The sequence below is a fragment of the Anoplopoma fimbria genome, unplaced genomic scaffold, assembly GCF_027596085.1.
Source record: "Anoplopoma fimbria isolate UVic2021 breed Golden Eagle Sablefish unplaced genomic scaffold, Afim_UVic_2022 Un_contig_9215_pilon_pilon, whole genome shotgun sequence".
Lineage (NCBI taxonomy): Eukaryota > Metazoa > Chordata > Actinopteri > Perciformes > Anoplopomatidae > Anoplopoma > Anoplopoma fimbria.
The window spans coordinates 29,141-45,000 of record NW_026553854.1 but is presented as its reverse complement, the minus strand read 5'-3'; the positions used below and the strand labels follow the sequence as shown (position 1 = coordinate 45,000).

The 15,860-nt window shown below is 47.0% G+C and overlaps 1 pseudogene; it reads left to right on the top strand.

Annotated features, from left to right (window-relative positions):
- The window catches only part of LOC129116873 (CST complex subunit CTC1-like), a 23,914-nt pseudogene extending 8,366 nt beyond the window's left edge, over positions 1-15,548 (top strand).
- The last annotated feature ends 312 nt before the right edge of the window (positions 15,549-15,860 follow it).

Below are 15,860 nucleotides of genomic sequence, written 5' to 3'. Positions count from 1 at the left end.
GTCTCTATAGTACAGTGTTTTGGCCCGCGACTGATTTTATTTGGCCCGCGCCTTACCCACTGTATATATTATTGTTTTCCACCATCAGCGCTCGCACTCATTGAATATTATTGATTGGTGCACTTCCATTCCTGACCATAGAATAACATTGTGATACATTGATGGTAGGGTGGCGCTGTTGAGCTCCTATCCTCTTGCGCTCCAATCCGAAGTCACGTGACAGCGAGTAAGTGAGACGCAAGGATGGAGCGGCAGTGGCACACAGACAAACGCAAATTCAAAAAATGTTGGGAAAATAAATATGGACTTTAGTAGTCCATACAAATATGGACTACTAATGTTTTCTTTACTGAAGTCCAGGGTAAACCTGTGTGTTTGGTTTGTGGGGAGCATGTCGCCTGTTTAAAGAGGACAATTTTCTTTTTTTTTTTTTTTTTTTGTTTTTGCACAGTTCTGAAAACATTAAATGTTTAATATAGGCATGTAAAGTCAAAAAGGCTACAAAACTGGGACACTTTTCTTTACACAGTTACACAGTTCAGTGACATGTCTTGTTTATTTTGGCTACAAAGATGATGTGATGTCTTTAGAAAGCTAAGAAAATCCTTGTTTCAATAGTATATGAAACTCAAAATGCCCTTTGTTATTAATGTGACTGAAAATGAGTCAAATGTTTCACATTTTGTTTATCATTTTGGAAATTCTATTTGAATAAATGATATTTTTGAAAGCTAACCTCACCTTTTAATTGCCAAATAATAACATACACTCTTACCAGCGGTCAAAACAATGCCATTTACTGCTTTTTATATAGAAATAAAATGTATATTATGCATAATTGAGTTCGGCATTTTGGCCCGGCCCTCCAACATATTTTCAGTTGCTCATTTGGCCCCCTGGGAAAAATAATTGCCCACCCCTGCTGTAGAGTCTCTATAGTACAGTGTTGACCCTGTAGTGTCTCTATAGTACAGTGTTGACCCTGTAGAGTCTCTATAGTACAGTGTTGACCCTGTAGTGTCTCTATAGTACAGTGTTGACCCTGTAGTGTCTCTATAGTACAGTGTTGACCCTGTAGTGTCTCTATAGTACAGTGTTGACCCTGTAGAGTCTCTATAGTACAGTGTTGACCCTGTAGTGTCTCTATAGTACAGTGTTGACCCTGTAGTGTCTCTATAGTACAGTGTTGACCCTGTAGTATTTGTGTCTCTATAGTACAGTGTTGACCCTGTAGTATTTGTGTCTCTATAGTACAGTGTTGACCCTGTAGTATTTGTGTCTCTATAGTACAGTGTTGACCCTGTAGTATTTGTGTCTCTATAGTACAGTGTTGACCCTGTAGTATTTGTGTCTCTATAGTACAGTGTTGACCCTGTAGTATTTGTGTCTCTATAGTACAGTGTTGACCCTGCAGTACATCAGTACATCAGTATATCAGAGCTCAGTCAGTCTCTACAGTCAGAGTGCTGGTCTTCGGTCTCGCTGAGCTCTCTGCTGCCTCCTGGTGGATCCGGTCTCACCAGGTCTCAGATCAACACAGCACTGGCTTGGTCCTGCAGGACTCTGACCTCTGACCTCCAGGAACGGCCCCAGACTGGAGACAGACTCAGGTAAACTTAAACTAATAAAGAGTGAACCAAATCTTATACTTTCCTGGTTTTAAAGAATCTGATGGAGTCGTTCCAAACTGTCCTCTGTGATGGAGCTGATCACTTATTGATCACTTTATTATATATTACATAACATTACATTACATTACATTACAGTCATGTAGCAGACGCTTTTATCCAAAGCGTCACCAGAAGTCATAAGTGCATCTCCTTTCTTAAACAAGCATCTAAGAGCATAAACCAGAGCAAAAGTACAGAAACAAACTAATACGAATACAATAAGTGCAGCGAACTGATACGAATACAGTAAGTGCAACAAACTAATACATTACATTACATTACAGTCATTTAGCAGACGCTTTTATCCAAAGCGACTTCCAGGAAGTGTATTCAACATAGGTATTCAAGAGAACTACTAGTCACCAGAAGTCATAAGTGCATCTCCTTTCTTAAACAAGCATCTCAAAGTATAAGCCAGAGCAAAAGTATAGTGCAGAGGCAGATTACTACGAAAACAATAATTGCAACAGACTAATCCGAATATAGTAAGTGCTACAAACTACTACGAATAGGATAAGTGCAGTAAACAAATACAAATTCAATAAGTGCAGCGAACTGATACGAATACAGTAAGTGCAGCAACTAATACGAGTGCCATAAGTGCTACGAGGAAGGCTCCGGGTAGTACTTCCTGAAGAGGTGAGTTTTCAGCCTGCGCCTAAAGATGGGCAGCGACTCTGCTGTCCTGACGTCAGTGGGGAGTTCATTCCACCACTGAGGGGCCAGGACAGAAAAAAGCTGTGACCGGGTGGATCGGCCGCAGGGACCTCTGAGCGACGGGGCAACCAGTCGCCCGAGGCAGCAGAGCGAAGTGGTCGGGCAGGGGTGTAGGGCTTGACCAAGGCCTGGAGATAGGAAGGAGCTGTTCCTTTCACTGCCCTGTAGGCTAGCACCAGAGTCTTAAACTGGATGCGAGCTCTTACAGGGAGCCAGTGTAGGGAACGGAGAAGGGAAGTTGTGTGAGAGAACTTGGGGCGATTGAACACCAGACGTGCTGCAGCTTTCTGGACAAGCTCCAGAGGTCTGATGGCCGACGCCGGGGCTCCAGCAAGTAGCGAGTTGCAGTAGTCCAGGCGGGAGATGACCAGAGCCTGGATGAGCACCTGCGCCGTCTCCTCAGTGAGGAAGGGGCGAATCCTCCTGATGTTGTAGAGGAGGAATCTGCAGGAGCGTGTGGCCGATGCAATGTTTGCTGAGAACGACAGTTGGTCGTCGAGGGTCACACCCAGATTCCTCACAGTCCGAGTTGGCGTCACCACGGCATCATCAATGGTGATGGACAGGTCTCGGTGCGGGCAACCCTTCCCCGGGAGGAACAGTAGCTCGGTTTTGTCCAGGTTGAGCTTCAGGTGGTGTGTCGCCATCCACTTCGAGATGTCAGCCAAGCACGCAGCAATGCGTGCCTCCACTTGGGTGTCACCGGGAGGAAATGACAAGACCAGCTGGGTGTCATCGGCATAACAATGGTAGGAGAAGTCATGGGAGCGAATAACAGAACCCAGAGATGTTGTGTAGAGCGAGAAGAGAAGGGGGCCCAGAACTGAACCTTGTGGAACCCCGTAGTCAGCGTGCGTGGTTCTGACACAGCCCCCTCCATGTCACCTGGTAGGATCGGCCTGTCAGGTAGGATGCAAGCAGGGAGAGTGCAGAGCCTGAGACGCCCATCCCCTCGAGGGTGGACAGGAGGATCTGGTGGTTCACTGTGTCAAACGCCGCTGACAGGTCCAGGAGAATCAGGACAGAGGAGAGAGAGTTCGCTCTCGCAGCGTGAAGCGACTCTGTCACCGCAAGGAGGGCCGTCTCTGACGAGTGACCCACCTTGAACCCGGACTGGTGGGGGTCCAAGAGGTTGTTCTGGTGGAGGTAGGAAGACAGTTGTTTAGAGACAGCGCGTTCAAGTGTTTTGGATAGAAAGGGTAGAAGAGAAACCGGTCTGAAGTTCTTGACATCAGAGGGGTCAAGTGATGGTTTTTTCAGAAGGGGGGTGACTCTGGCAGTCTTGAAAGCCGAGGGAAAGCATCCCGAGACGAGAGATGTGTTGATGAGGTGGGTGAGGAAAGGAAGGAGTTCAGTGGCAATAGACTGAAGAAGAGGGGAGGGGATCGGGTCAAGGGAGCACGTGGTGGGGCGGTTAGATGTAACAAGGTCAAGGACCTCGTTAGGGGAGAGGGGAGCAAAATAGGGTAAGATGGGGTGTGGAGAGGGAAGGGGGAGCTGAGGGGGAAGAGCTGTAGAGGGTAGAGAGGGAGAGGGGGGCTGAGAGAAGGAGGATCTGATATCGTTTACCTTCTATTAATACAATAAGTGCTACGAGGAAGGCTCAGGGTAGTACTTCATGAAGAGGTGAGTTTTCAGCCTGCACCGAAAGATGGGCAGTGACTCTGCTGTCCTGAGGTCAGTGGGGAGTTCATTCCTCCACTGTGGGGTCAGGACAGAAAAAAGCTGTGACCGGGTGGATCGGCTGCAGGGGCCTCTGAGCGATGGGGCAACCAGTCGCCCCGAGGCAGCAGAGAGGAGTGGTGGGGGGGTGTAGGGCTTCATGGCCTGGAGATAGGAAGGAGCTGTTCCTCTCACTGCCCTGTAGGCACCAGAGTCTGTAACTGGATGCTCCTACAGGGAGCCAGTGTAGAGAACGGAGAAGGGAAGTTGTGTGGGAGAACTTGGGTCATTGAACACCAGACGAGCTGCAGCTTTCTGGACGAGCTCCAGAGGTCTGACGGCCGACGCCGGGGCTCCGGCAAGTAGTGAGTTGCAGTAGTCCAGGCGGGAGATGACCAGAGCCTGTAGAGCACCTGCACCGTCTCCTCAGTGAGGAAGGGGAGAATCCTCCTGATGTTGTAGAGGAGGAGTCTGCAGGAGCGTGTGACCGATGCAATGTTTGCTGAGAACGACAGTTGGTCGTCCAGGGTCACACCCAGATTCCTCACAGTCCCAGTTGGCGTCACTACGGCATCATCAATGGTGATGGACAGGTCTCAGCGGGCAACCCTTCCCCGGGAGGAAGAGTAGCTCGGTTTTAGTCCAGGTTGAGCTTCAGGTGGTGTGTCGCCATCCACTTCGAGATGTCAGCCAAGCACTCAGCAATGCGTGCCTCCACTTGGGTGTCACCGGGAGGAAATGACAAGACCAGCTGGGTGTCATCGGCATAACAATGGTAGGAGAAGTCATGCGAGCGAATAACAGAACCCAGAGATGTTGTGTAGAGCGAGAAGAGAAGGGGGCCCAGGACTGAACCTTGTGGAACCCCGTAGTCAGCATGCGTGGTTCCGACACGGCCCCCCTCCATGTCACCTGGTAGGATCGGCCTGTCAGATAGGATGCAAGCAGGGAGAGTGCAGAGCCTGAGACGCCCATCCCCTCGAGGGTGGAGAGGAGGATCTGGTGGTTCACCGTGTCAAACGCCGCTGACAGGTCCAGGAGAATCAGGACAGAGGAGAGAGAGTTCGCTCTCGCGGCGTGAAGCGACTCTGTCACCGCAAGGAGGGCCGTCTCTGACGAGTGACCCACCTTGAACCCGGACTGGTGGGGGTCCAAGAGGTTGTTCTGGTGGAGGTAGGAAGACAGTTGTTTAAAGACAGCATGTTCAAGTGTTTTGGATAGAAAGGGTAGAAGAGAAACCGGTCTGAAGTTCTTGACATCAGAGGGGTCAAGTGATGGTTTTTTCAGAAGGGGGGTGACTCTGGCAGTCTTGAAAGCCGAGGGAAAGCATCCTGAGACGAGAGATGTGTTGATGAGGTGGGTGAGGAAAGGAAGGAGTTCAGTGGCAATAGACTGAAGAAGAGGGGAGGGGATCGGGTCAAGGGAGCACGTGGTGGGGCGGTTAGATGTAACAAGGTCGAGGACCTCCTTAGGGGAGAGGGGAGCAAAATAGGGTAAGATGGGGTGTGGAGAGGGAAGGGGGAGCTGAGGGGGAAGAGCTGGAGAGGGTAGAGAGGGAGAGAGGGGCTGAGAGAAGGAGGATCTGATATCGTTTACCTTCTTGTCAAAGAAGTTGGCGAAATCATCAGGGAGAAGGGAGGAAGTAGGAGGAGGGGGTGGGGGTTGGAGGAGTGAAGAGAAAGTTTCAAAGAGTTTTTTAGGATTGGAAGCAGAGGTTAGGATTATATATCAGTCTGTTAACGTATAGTAACTGGCTAATAACAGAGCGCTAAGTGCTTATTAATGTATTTATTAACATCTATAACTCTTCCTGTGGACAGACTGAAGTGTTGTCGGCTGTATAAACCCATAATAAATGATGTCATAGATATAATAATATAAGATATTTCTGTATAGGAAGAGTAACTGAACATTAATAACCACTGTAACCTCCTGCTTACATATATCATATATCATAGTCTGTCATTAAGTGTAGTTGATATGTGAGTATAACCCTGTTGGTACTCGTATAAAGACGGCGTGTGTGTTTACAGGCGGCGCCCCTGCTGCTGGTCGGGGTGTTGGAGCTCCCATCACTGACGTCTGAACAAACCCTGCAGCTCAGAGACACTACGGGGGCTGTGGCCTGTGTCGCCACGGAAACCAGCGAGGAGGAGGAGGGAGGTCAGAGGGCAGCCTTCAACACTGCCTGGATAGGTACAAAACACACACACAGGTCAAAGGTCACCTTACGGCCTGAAGACTGCAGGTTAAACGTGTGTGTGTGTGTGTGTGTGTGTGTGTGTGTGTGTGTGTGTGTGTGTGTGTGTGTGTGTGTGTGTGTGTGTGTGTGTGTGTGTGTGTGTGTGTGTGTTGCAGGCTGTCTGGTGTGTGTCCAGCAGTTCACCATGGTAACGGAGAGATTCCTCCAATCAGATTTCCCCTCCTACCAACACCTGGACCAGGACAAGTACATCACACACAAACACTGCAGGTATACACACACACACACACACACACACACACACACACACACACATTTATAGTAATGTGTGTGTGTGTGTGTGAGACAGAGTCTACCTGCAGTTTTCTCTGAACCACCTCCACATCCTGAGTCCGTCTGTTGCCATGGTTACACACCTGGGACAGAGGGGGAGGAGTCCAGCGATGATGTCACAGCGAGGAAACAGACAGCAGAAGAAGAAGAGACGGAGGGAGCTCAGACTGCAGCGAGGAAGAGAAGAAGAGAGGCCGACTCCTCCGTTACCGTGACTACCGGCCCCCGACCCTGCGTCTCCGTGGTGATCAGGCTGGAGCAGAAGGAGGGCGTGTCCTGGAGAAACATGGCGGCGAGGCTAAAGGGAGAGGAGGCGGGGCTTACACTGTGCTTCTCAGTCAGAGCTGCTGTGATTGGTCCAGTGGTCAGCTGGGGGCGGGACCCGAAGAACGGACCAATGACAGACAGAGAGACGGAGACAGAGAGCGAGTACAAGGTGAGACCCTTCACCTGATACATCCCATAATGCACCTGTGTTCAGCGTGACACCTGTCTCCTCCCGCCCGTCTGCAGGTGGTCCTGGTGTTCTCAGGTGGGTCGGCCCGCTGGTTTCCTCTCCTCCAGCCCGGATGTTTCTACAGACTCACCGCTCCCAACACACAGGTAAACACACCTGTGATGATGTCACCGGGAGGCGGGGCTCCAGGTGATTGGCTGCTTAGAGTTGAGTTTGTGTGAGGGGACAGGTGTTTCAAGTGTTCCAATAAACTGGACTATATGGTTTGTTTCTGAATAAATAAATACAAAATATAGACATAAATATAGAAACACTTTGTGATTGTTATGATTTCATTAATATGACTCTCAGATGTAACAGCAGTTAACAAACCTTTTTCTAATGATATAAGATAGAGTTACATGATGTCATAGCTGATGCAACAGGTGATGATGATGTCATCGCTGAGTGACGTGATCTGTGTGAGTGATGATGATGTCATCGCTGAGTGACATGTGATCTGTGTGAGTGATGATGATGTCATCGCTGATGCAACAGGTGATGATGATGTCATCGCTGAGTGACGTGATCTGTGTGAGTGATGATGATGCTGTGTCAGGTGATTGAGGCGATTGGTCGGTGTGTGTCCGTCCATCAGGATCCCAGTGTTTTGATTGGCTGTGGTGTTTCTGGGCGGAGGGGGGTGGAGCTCCACGCTGACCCCACCCTTCAGGTCCGACCTGATTGGAGGATCCACACTCTGACACGCCCACTGCTGCTTCACACCTGCCCACAGGTAAACACCCCGACCCAGACCCAGACCCCAACCCAGACCAAAACCCAGACCCTGACCCAGACTCTGACCCAGACTCTGACCCCGATCCAGACCCAGACCAAAACCCAGACCCCGACCCAGACCAAAACCCAGACCCTGACCCAGACTCTGACCCAGACTCTGACCCCGATCCAGACCCAGACCAAAACCCAGACCCCGACCCAGACCAAAACCCAGACCCTGACCCAGACCCCGACCCAGACTCTGACCCTGACCCAGACCAAAACCCAGACCAAAACCCAGACCCAGACTCTGACCCAGACTCTGACCCAGACCCAGACCCTGACCAAAACCCAGACCCCGATCCAGACTCTGACCCTTCTCTCTCTCTGTGTCGTCAGGCTCTCTCGCCCACAGTCCTGTCCGTCTCTGATGTCTTGGACTGCAGGTAATCATTGATCTCTGATTGATTGGATCAATATCTACATGACATTCTGACCTTTTGGTTTAATGTGTGCTGCAGTCGCCATGGAAACAAAAACTCTCTATTCAGACTCCATGCTGTTCTACTGAAGGTGTCTCTCACGTGTGTGTGTGTGTGTGTGTGTGTGTGTGTGTGTGTGTGTGTGTGTGTGTGTGTGTGTGTGTGTGTGTGTGTGTGTGTGTGTGTGTGTGTGTGTGTGTGTGTGTGTGTGTGTGTGTGCAGGTCAGAGTTGGTGTGTTTTCAGGCTCAGGTGTGTGACAGGATCAGTCTCAACAACAGGACCAGTGACTCTGTTGCAGGTGTGTGTGCTGGTGTGCGACTCACAGTGTGTGACCAGATTGGGAGGACTGTTCAGGTGTACCTGGACTTGAGCCACACCCCTACCCACCTGGCCTGTTGCCTGGCAACACGCTGCTTCTGTCTGCTTTCCAGCGGAGAGTGTCCAGGTAACAGTCTAAATGTTGTTATTAGAGTTATATTAGTGCTGAAGCAGTGACTCAGTGAAGCATTAACTCAGTGACTTAATTACTTAATGACTCAATTACTTAATGACTCAATTACTTAATTACATTACATTACATTACATTACAGTCATGTAGCATGACTTTTATCCAAAGCGACTTACAGGAAGTGTATTCAACATAGGTATTCAAGAGAACTACTAGTCACCAGAAGTCATAAGTGCATCTCCTTTCTTAAACAAGCATCTCAAAGCATAAACCAGAGCAAAAGTATAGTGCAGAGGCAAATTACTACGAAAACAATAAGTGCAACAGAAAGATGGGCAGTGACTCTGCTGTCCTGAGGTCAGTGGGGAGTTCATTCCTCCACTGAGGGGTCAGGACAGGAAGAAGCTGTGACCGGGTGGATCGGCTGCAGGGACCTCTGAGCGACGGGGCAACCAGTCACCCCGAGGCAGCAGAGAGGAGTGGTGGGGGGGGTGTAGGGCTTCATGGTCTGGAGATAGGAAGGAGCTGTTCCTCTCACTGCCCTGTAGGCACCAGAGTCTGTAACTGGATGCTCCTACAGGGAGCAGTGTGGAGGACGGAGGAGGAAGTTGTGTGGGAGAACTTGGGGCGATTGAACACCAGACGAGCTGCAGCTTTCTGGACGAGCTCCAGAGGTCTGATGGCCGACGCCGGGGCTTAATGACTCAGTGAAGCATTGACTCAGTGACTTAATGACTCAGTGACTCAGTGAAGCAGGGACTCAGTGACTCACTGAGTCAATGTATGTGTGTGTCTCTCTGTATATGTTTATGTGTCTCACAGTTCTGAAGGTGTGTACTGCGGTTCTCTGTATATATACAGTGCTGTGAAAAAGTATTTGCCCCCTTCCTGGTTTCTTATATTTTTGCATTGTCACACTTAAATGTTTCAGATCATCAAACTAATTTTAATATTAGACAAAGATAACCCGAGTAAATACAAAATGCAGTTTTTAAATGATGATTTCATTTATTAAGGGAGAAAAGCTATCCAAACCTACCTGGCCCTATGTGAAAAAGTAATTGCCCCCCCTTGATAAATCATGAATGAACTGTGATTAACCACGTTTTTTGGAAAGCTGAGTTCAATTTCAATAGCCACACTCAGGCCTGATTACTGCCAGACCTGTTGAATCAAGAAATCACTTAAATAGAACCTGTCTGACAAAGTGAAGCAGGCTAAAGATCTCAAAAAGCAACGCATCATGCCGATCTAAAGAAATTCAAGAACAGATGAGAAACAAAGTAATTGACATGTATCAGTCTGGAAAGGGTTACAAAGCCATTTCTAAGGCTTTGGGACTCCAGCGAACCACGGTGAGAGCCATTATCCACAAATGGAGAAGACCTGGAACAGTGGTGAAGCTTCCCAGGAGGCCGCCGACCAAAATGACTCCATGAGCCCATCGACGACTCATCCAGGAGGTCATAAAGACCCCAGAACATCTAAAGAACTGCAGGCCTCACTGGCCTCAGTTAAGGTCAGTGTTCATGATTCAACAATAAGAAAGAGACCGGGCAAAAATGGCATCCATGGGAGAGTTCCAAGGCGAAAGCCACTACCGACCAAAGAACACAAAGGCTCGTCTCACAAAAAACATCTTGATGATCCCCAAGACTTTTGTGGACTGACCAGACAAAAGTTGAACTTTTTGAAGGTGTGCGTCCCGTTACATCTGGCATAAAACTAACCCAGCATTTCATAAAACCAACATCCTACCAACAGTCAAACATGGTGCTGGTAGTGTGACGTCTGGGGCTGCTTTGCAGCTTCAGGACCTGGACAACTTGCCATAATTGATGGAACCATGAATTCTGCTCTCTACAGGAAATCCTGAAGGAGGATGTCCAGCCATCAGTTCGTGACCTCAAGCTCAAGCCACTTGGGTTATGCAGCAGGACAATGATCCGAAACACACCAGCAAGTCCACCTCTGAATGGCTCAAAAACCCAAAATGAAGGGTTTGGAGAGGCCTAGTCAAAGTCCGGACTTAAATCCGATTGAGATGCTGTGGCAGGACCTTAAACAAGCCGTTTATGCTCAAACCATCCAATGTGGCTGAATGAAAACAATTCTGCAAAGACGAGTGGGCCAAAGTTCCTCCACAGCGATGTGAAAGACTCACTGCCAGTTATCACAAACGCTTGATTGCAGTTGTTGCCGCCAAGGGTGGCCCAACCAGTTATTAGGTTGAGGGGGCAATTACTTTTTCACATAGGGGCAGGTAGGTTTGGATAGCTTTTCTCCCTTAATGAATGAAATCATCATTTAAAAACTGCATTTTGTATTTACTCGGGTTATATTTGTCTAATATAAAAATTTGTTTGATGATCTGAAACATTTAAGTGTGACAAATATGCAAAAAAATAAGAAATCAGGAAGGGGGCAAATACTTTTTCACAGCACGGTATATATATATATTTATATATACATACAGCGGGTAAAATAAGTATTGAACACCATATATACCATTTTTCTCAGTAAATATATTTCTAAAGGTGCTATTGACGGTAACAACCCAAGTAATCCATACATACAAAGAAAACCAAACAAACAAGTTCAGAAATTAAGTTATGTGTAATAAAATGGAATGACACAGGGAAAAAGTATTGAACACGCTTACTGAAATGTATTTAATACTTGGTACAGAAGCCTTTGTTGGTAATGACAGCTGGGTGCATGGTTGCACTGACAAGGGGCAGGACTGCTTTCTAATTACTGATAGATTTCAGCTGGTGTCTTGGCTTTCCATGCCTTTTTGCACCTCCCTTTCTTCATGTGTTCAATACTTTTTCCCTGTGTCATTCCATTCTATTACACATAATTTAATTTCTGAACTTATTTGTTTGGTTTTCTTTGTATGTATGGATTACTTGGGTTGTTACCGACGTCTGGTGAACATTTCATGTCAATAGCACCTTTAGAAATATATTTACTGAGAAAAATGGTGACGTGTTCAATACTTATTTTACCCGCTGTATGTGTATATATGTTTATGTGTGTCTCAGGTCTGGAGGTGTGTACTGCGATTCTCTGTGTGTGTATATGTATATATATATATATATATATATATATATATATATGTATATGTGTGTGTGTGTCTCAGGTCTGGAGGTGTGTACTGCGGTTCTCTGTGTGTGTATATATATATATGTGTATATGTGTGTGTGTCTCAGGTCTGGAGGTGTGTACTGCGGTTCTCTGTGTGTGTATATATATGTATATGTGTATATATATATATATGTGTATATGTGTGTGTCTCAGGTCTGGAGGTGTGTACTGCGGTTCTCTGTGTGTGTATATATATATATATGTGTATATGTGTGTGTGTCTCAGGTCTGGAGGTGTGTACTGCGGTTCTCTGTGTGTGTATATATATATATATATGTGTGTATGTGTGTGTGTCTCAGGTCTGGAGGTGTGTACTGCGGTTCTCTGTGTGTGTATATATATATATATATGTGTATATGTGTGTGTGTCTCAGGTCTGGAGGTGTGTACTGCGGTTCTCTGTGTGTGTATATATATGTATATGTGTATATATATATATATGTGTATATGTGTGTGTGTCTCAGGTCTGGAGGTGTGTACTGCGGTTCTCTGTGTGTGTATATATATGTATATGTGTATATATATATATATGTGTATATGTGTGTGTGTCTCAGGTCTGGAGGTGTGTACTGCGGTTCTCTGTGTGTGTATATATATATATATGTGTATATGTGTGTGTGTCTCAGGTCTGGAGGTGTGTACTGCGGTTCTCTGTGTGTGTATATATATATATATATATGTGTATATGTGTGTGTGTCTCAGGTCTGGAGGTGTGTACTGCGGTTCTCTCCCTGTCAGCTCTCTAACCGTCGTGTCACTGGGAGATTCGAGGTAATCACACTGACACACTGGATCAATCATCAACGTATTCATTTATTGATCCCTTTGTATTCATCTGTTTCCTGTCAGCTCCGCCCTGCCTCCCCCTGCTCCCATGATGCATCTGGGTGCGTGGTCAGTGAGCAGAGAGCAGAGGTGCATTGTGGGTCAGGTCACAGGTCACGTGGTGTGTTTCCTGTTCCTGCAGCTGCAGTGGAGCTGCTCGCTGTGTGGGAGTCTCTACATGCAGGTGCTCTACTCTGGGTTCTACTGGGTTCTACTGGGTTTCTCTGGGTTCTACTGGGTTCTATTGGGTTTCTCTGGGTTCTACTGGATTCGACTGGGTTCTATTGGGTTTCTCTGGGTTCTACTGGATTCTACTGGGTTTCTCTGGGTTCTACTGGGTTCTACTGCGTTTATCTGGGTTCTACTGGGTTTCTCTGGGTTCTACTGGATTCTACTGGGTTCTATTGTGTTTATCTGGGTTCTACCGGGCTCTACTTTATGATACTGAAGGCCACTGGGTTCTGTTGTGTTCTACTGCGTTCCACTTCAGTCTTCTTCATGTCCTTGTTTATCAGTTCATCAGTTACTGAGGTCTCTGTTTCTAGACGTGTTCCAGTTCTCCGTGTGGATCCACCTCATCCGTCTTTCAGTCCAAAGCAAAGTAAGACTTCTTCTTCTGGTCACGTGTGTATTTCTGTGTACTTCTGCTGTATAAGCTGCATGTTTCTGTACTTGTGTGTGCTTTGATTGATTGATCAGGCTGGTGATTGATGACGGCACAGGTGAGGCTCACGTGTGGTTCTCCGGTGCTCTGGTTCGTCCTCTGCTCGGATTGGCTGATTCTCAGTGGGAGGGGCTTCAGAGAGCACTAAGGGTCAGAGGTCACATCAGAGTCTACCCCCGGGGGCGGAGCATGGTCAGTGAGACTTTCTCTGTGTGTATTTACCTGTCTCTCTCTCAGGTGTGTGTATTTACCTGTGTGTCTCTCTCTCTCTCTCAGGTGTGTGTATTTACCTGTCTCTCTCTCAGGTGTGTGTATTTACCTGTCTCTCTCTCAGGTGTGTATTTACCTGTCTCTCTCTCAGGTGTGTGTATTTACCTGTCTCTCTCTCTCTCAGGTGTGTGTATTTACCTGTCTCTCTCTCAGGTGTGTGTATTTACCTGTGTCTCTCTCTCAGGTGTGTGTATTTACCTGTCTCTCTCTCAGGTGTGTGTATTTACCTCTCTCTCTCAGGTGTGTGTATTTACCTGTCTCTCTCTCTCAGGTGTGTGTATTTACCTGTCTCTCTCTCAGGTGTGTGTATTTACCTGTCTCTCTCTCAGGTGTGTGTATTTACCTGTCTCTCTCTCAGGTGTGTGTATTTACCTGTGTGTCTCTCTCTCAGGTGTGTGTATTTACCTGTCTCTCTCTCAGGTGTGTGTATTTACCTGTCTCTCTCTCAGGTGTGTGTATTTACCTGTGTGTCTCTCTCTCAGGTGTGTGTATTTACCTGTCTCTCTCTCAGGTGTGTGTATTTACCTGTCTCTCTCTCAGGTGTGTGTATTTACCTGTCTCTCTCTCTCAGGTGTGTGTGTATTTACCTGTCTCTCTCTCAGGTGTGTGTATTTACCTGTCTCTCTCTCAGGTGTGTGTATTTACCTGTCTCTCTCTCAGGTGTGTGTATTTACCTGTCTCTCTCTCAGGTGTGTGTATTTACCTGTGTCTCTCTCTCAGGTGTGTGTATTTACCTGTCTCTCTCTCAGGTGTGTGTATTTACCTGTCTCTCTCTCAGGTGTGTGTATTTACCTGTCTCTCTCTCAGGTGTGTGTATTTACCTGTCTCTCTCTCAGGTGTGTGTATTTACCTGTCTCTCTCTCAGGTGTGTGTATTTACCTGTCTCTCTCTCAGGTGTGTGTATTTACCTGTCTCTCTCTCAGGTGTGTGTATTTACCTGTCTCTCTCTCAGGTGTGTGTATTTACCTGTGTCTCTCTCAGGTGTGTGTATTTACCTGTCTCTCTCTCAGGTGTGTGTATTTACCTGTCTCTCTCTCTCAGGTGTGTGTATTTACCTGTCTCTCTCTCAGGTGTGTGTATTTACCTGTCTCTCTCTCAGGTGTGTGTATTTACCAATCTCTCTCTCAGGTGTGTGTATTTACCTGTCTCTCTCTCAGGTGTGTGTATTTACCTGTCTCTCTCTCAGGTGTGTGTATTTACCTCTCTCTCAGGTGTGTGTATTTACCTGTGTCTCTCTCTCAGGTGTGTGTATTTACCTGTCTCTCTCTCAGGTGTGTGTATTTACCTGTCTCTCTCTCAGGTGTGTGTATTTACCTGTCTCTCTCTCAGGTGTGTGTATTTACCTGTGTCTCTCTCTCAGGTGTGTGTATTTACCTCTCTCTCTCTCTCAGGTGTGTGTATTTACCTCTCTCTCTCTCAGGTGTGTGTATTTACCTGTGTCTCTCTCTCAGGTGTGTGTATTTACCTGTCTCTCTCTCAGGTGTGTGTATTTACCTGTCTCTCTCTCAGGTGTGTGTATTTACCTGTCTCTCTCTCAGGTGTGTGACTCTGATGACCCTCTCCTCCACTTCCTGATGTGTGTGTGCAGCAGTGATGTTGTGTGTCGTCAGCTCTCTCTCACCTGTAGAAAACAGAGCAGCCAGAGATCAGAAGGTACTGAGATGTAACCGCTGTACTCTCACCTGGTCAACACCTGCAGGCCGGCGGCCATGTTGATGAAGTTCATGTTGTTTGTTTCAGAGATGAAGAGGTTCAGCAGAGGAGAACGAGACTTCATGACCAGGGTGACTCCTCCTCTACAGCTCACCTGTCTGCACCTGAACACTGATGATGTCACCGTCAGCACACTGATACGCAGGTGATCGGTCACAGGAAGAGGCGGAGCCAGCTCACCTTTCTTTGAATGTAGTTTCTCCATTTCACAGAATGTGTTGATGTTCTGTTTATAGAAGTTATTAAATCTTCATTTATTCCTCCTGAAGTCTGTTTCAACTGTTATTTCACATCCTGCTACCAGTCCCTCACCTGTTGTCATGGCAACACGACAGTCCCTCACTCACCTGTTGTCATGGCAACACAACAGTTCCAATTGTGAAATTTGATGACTGTAGCGCCGTCAGTCATCATTGCATTTGTACATATACACATATATACAGTATATATATATATATATATATATATATGTATATGTATATATATATATATATAAAGTTATATAGTTTC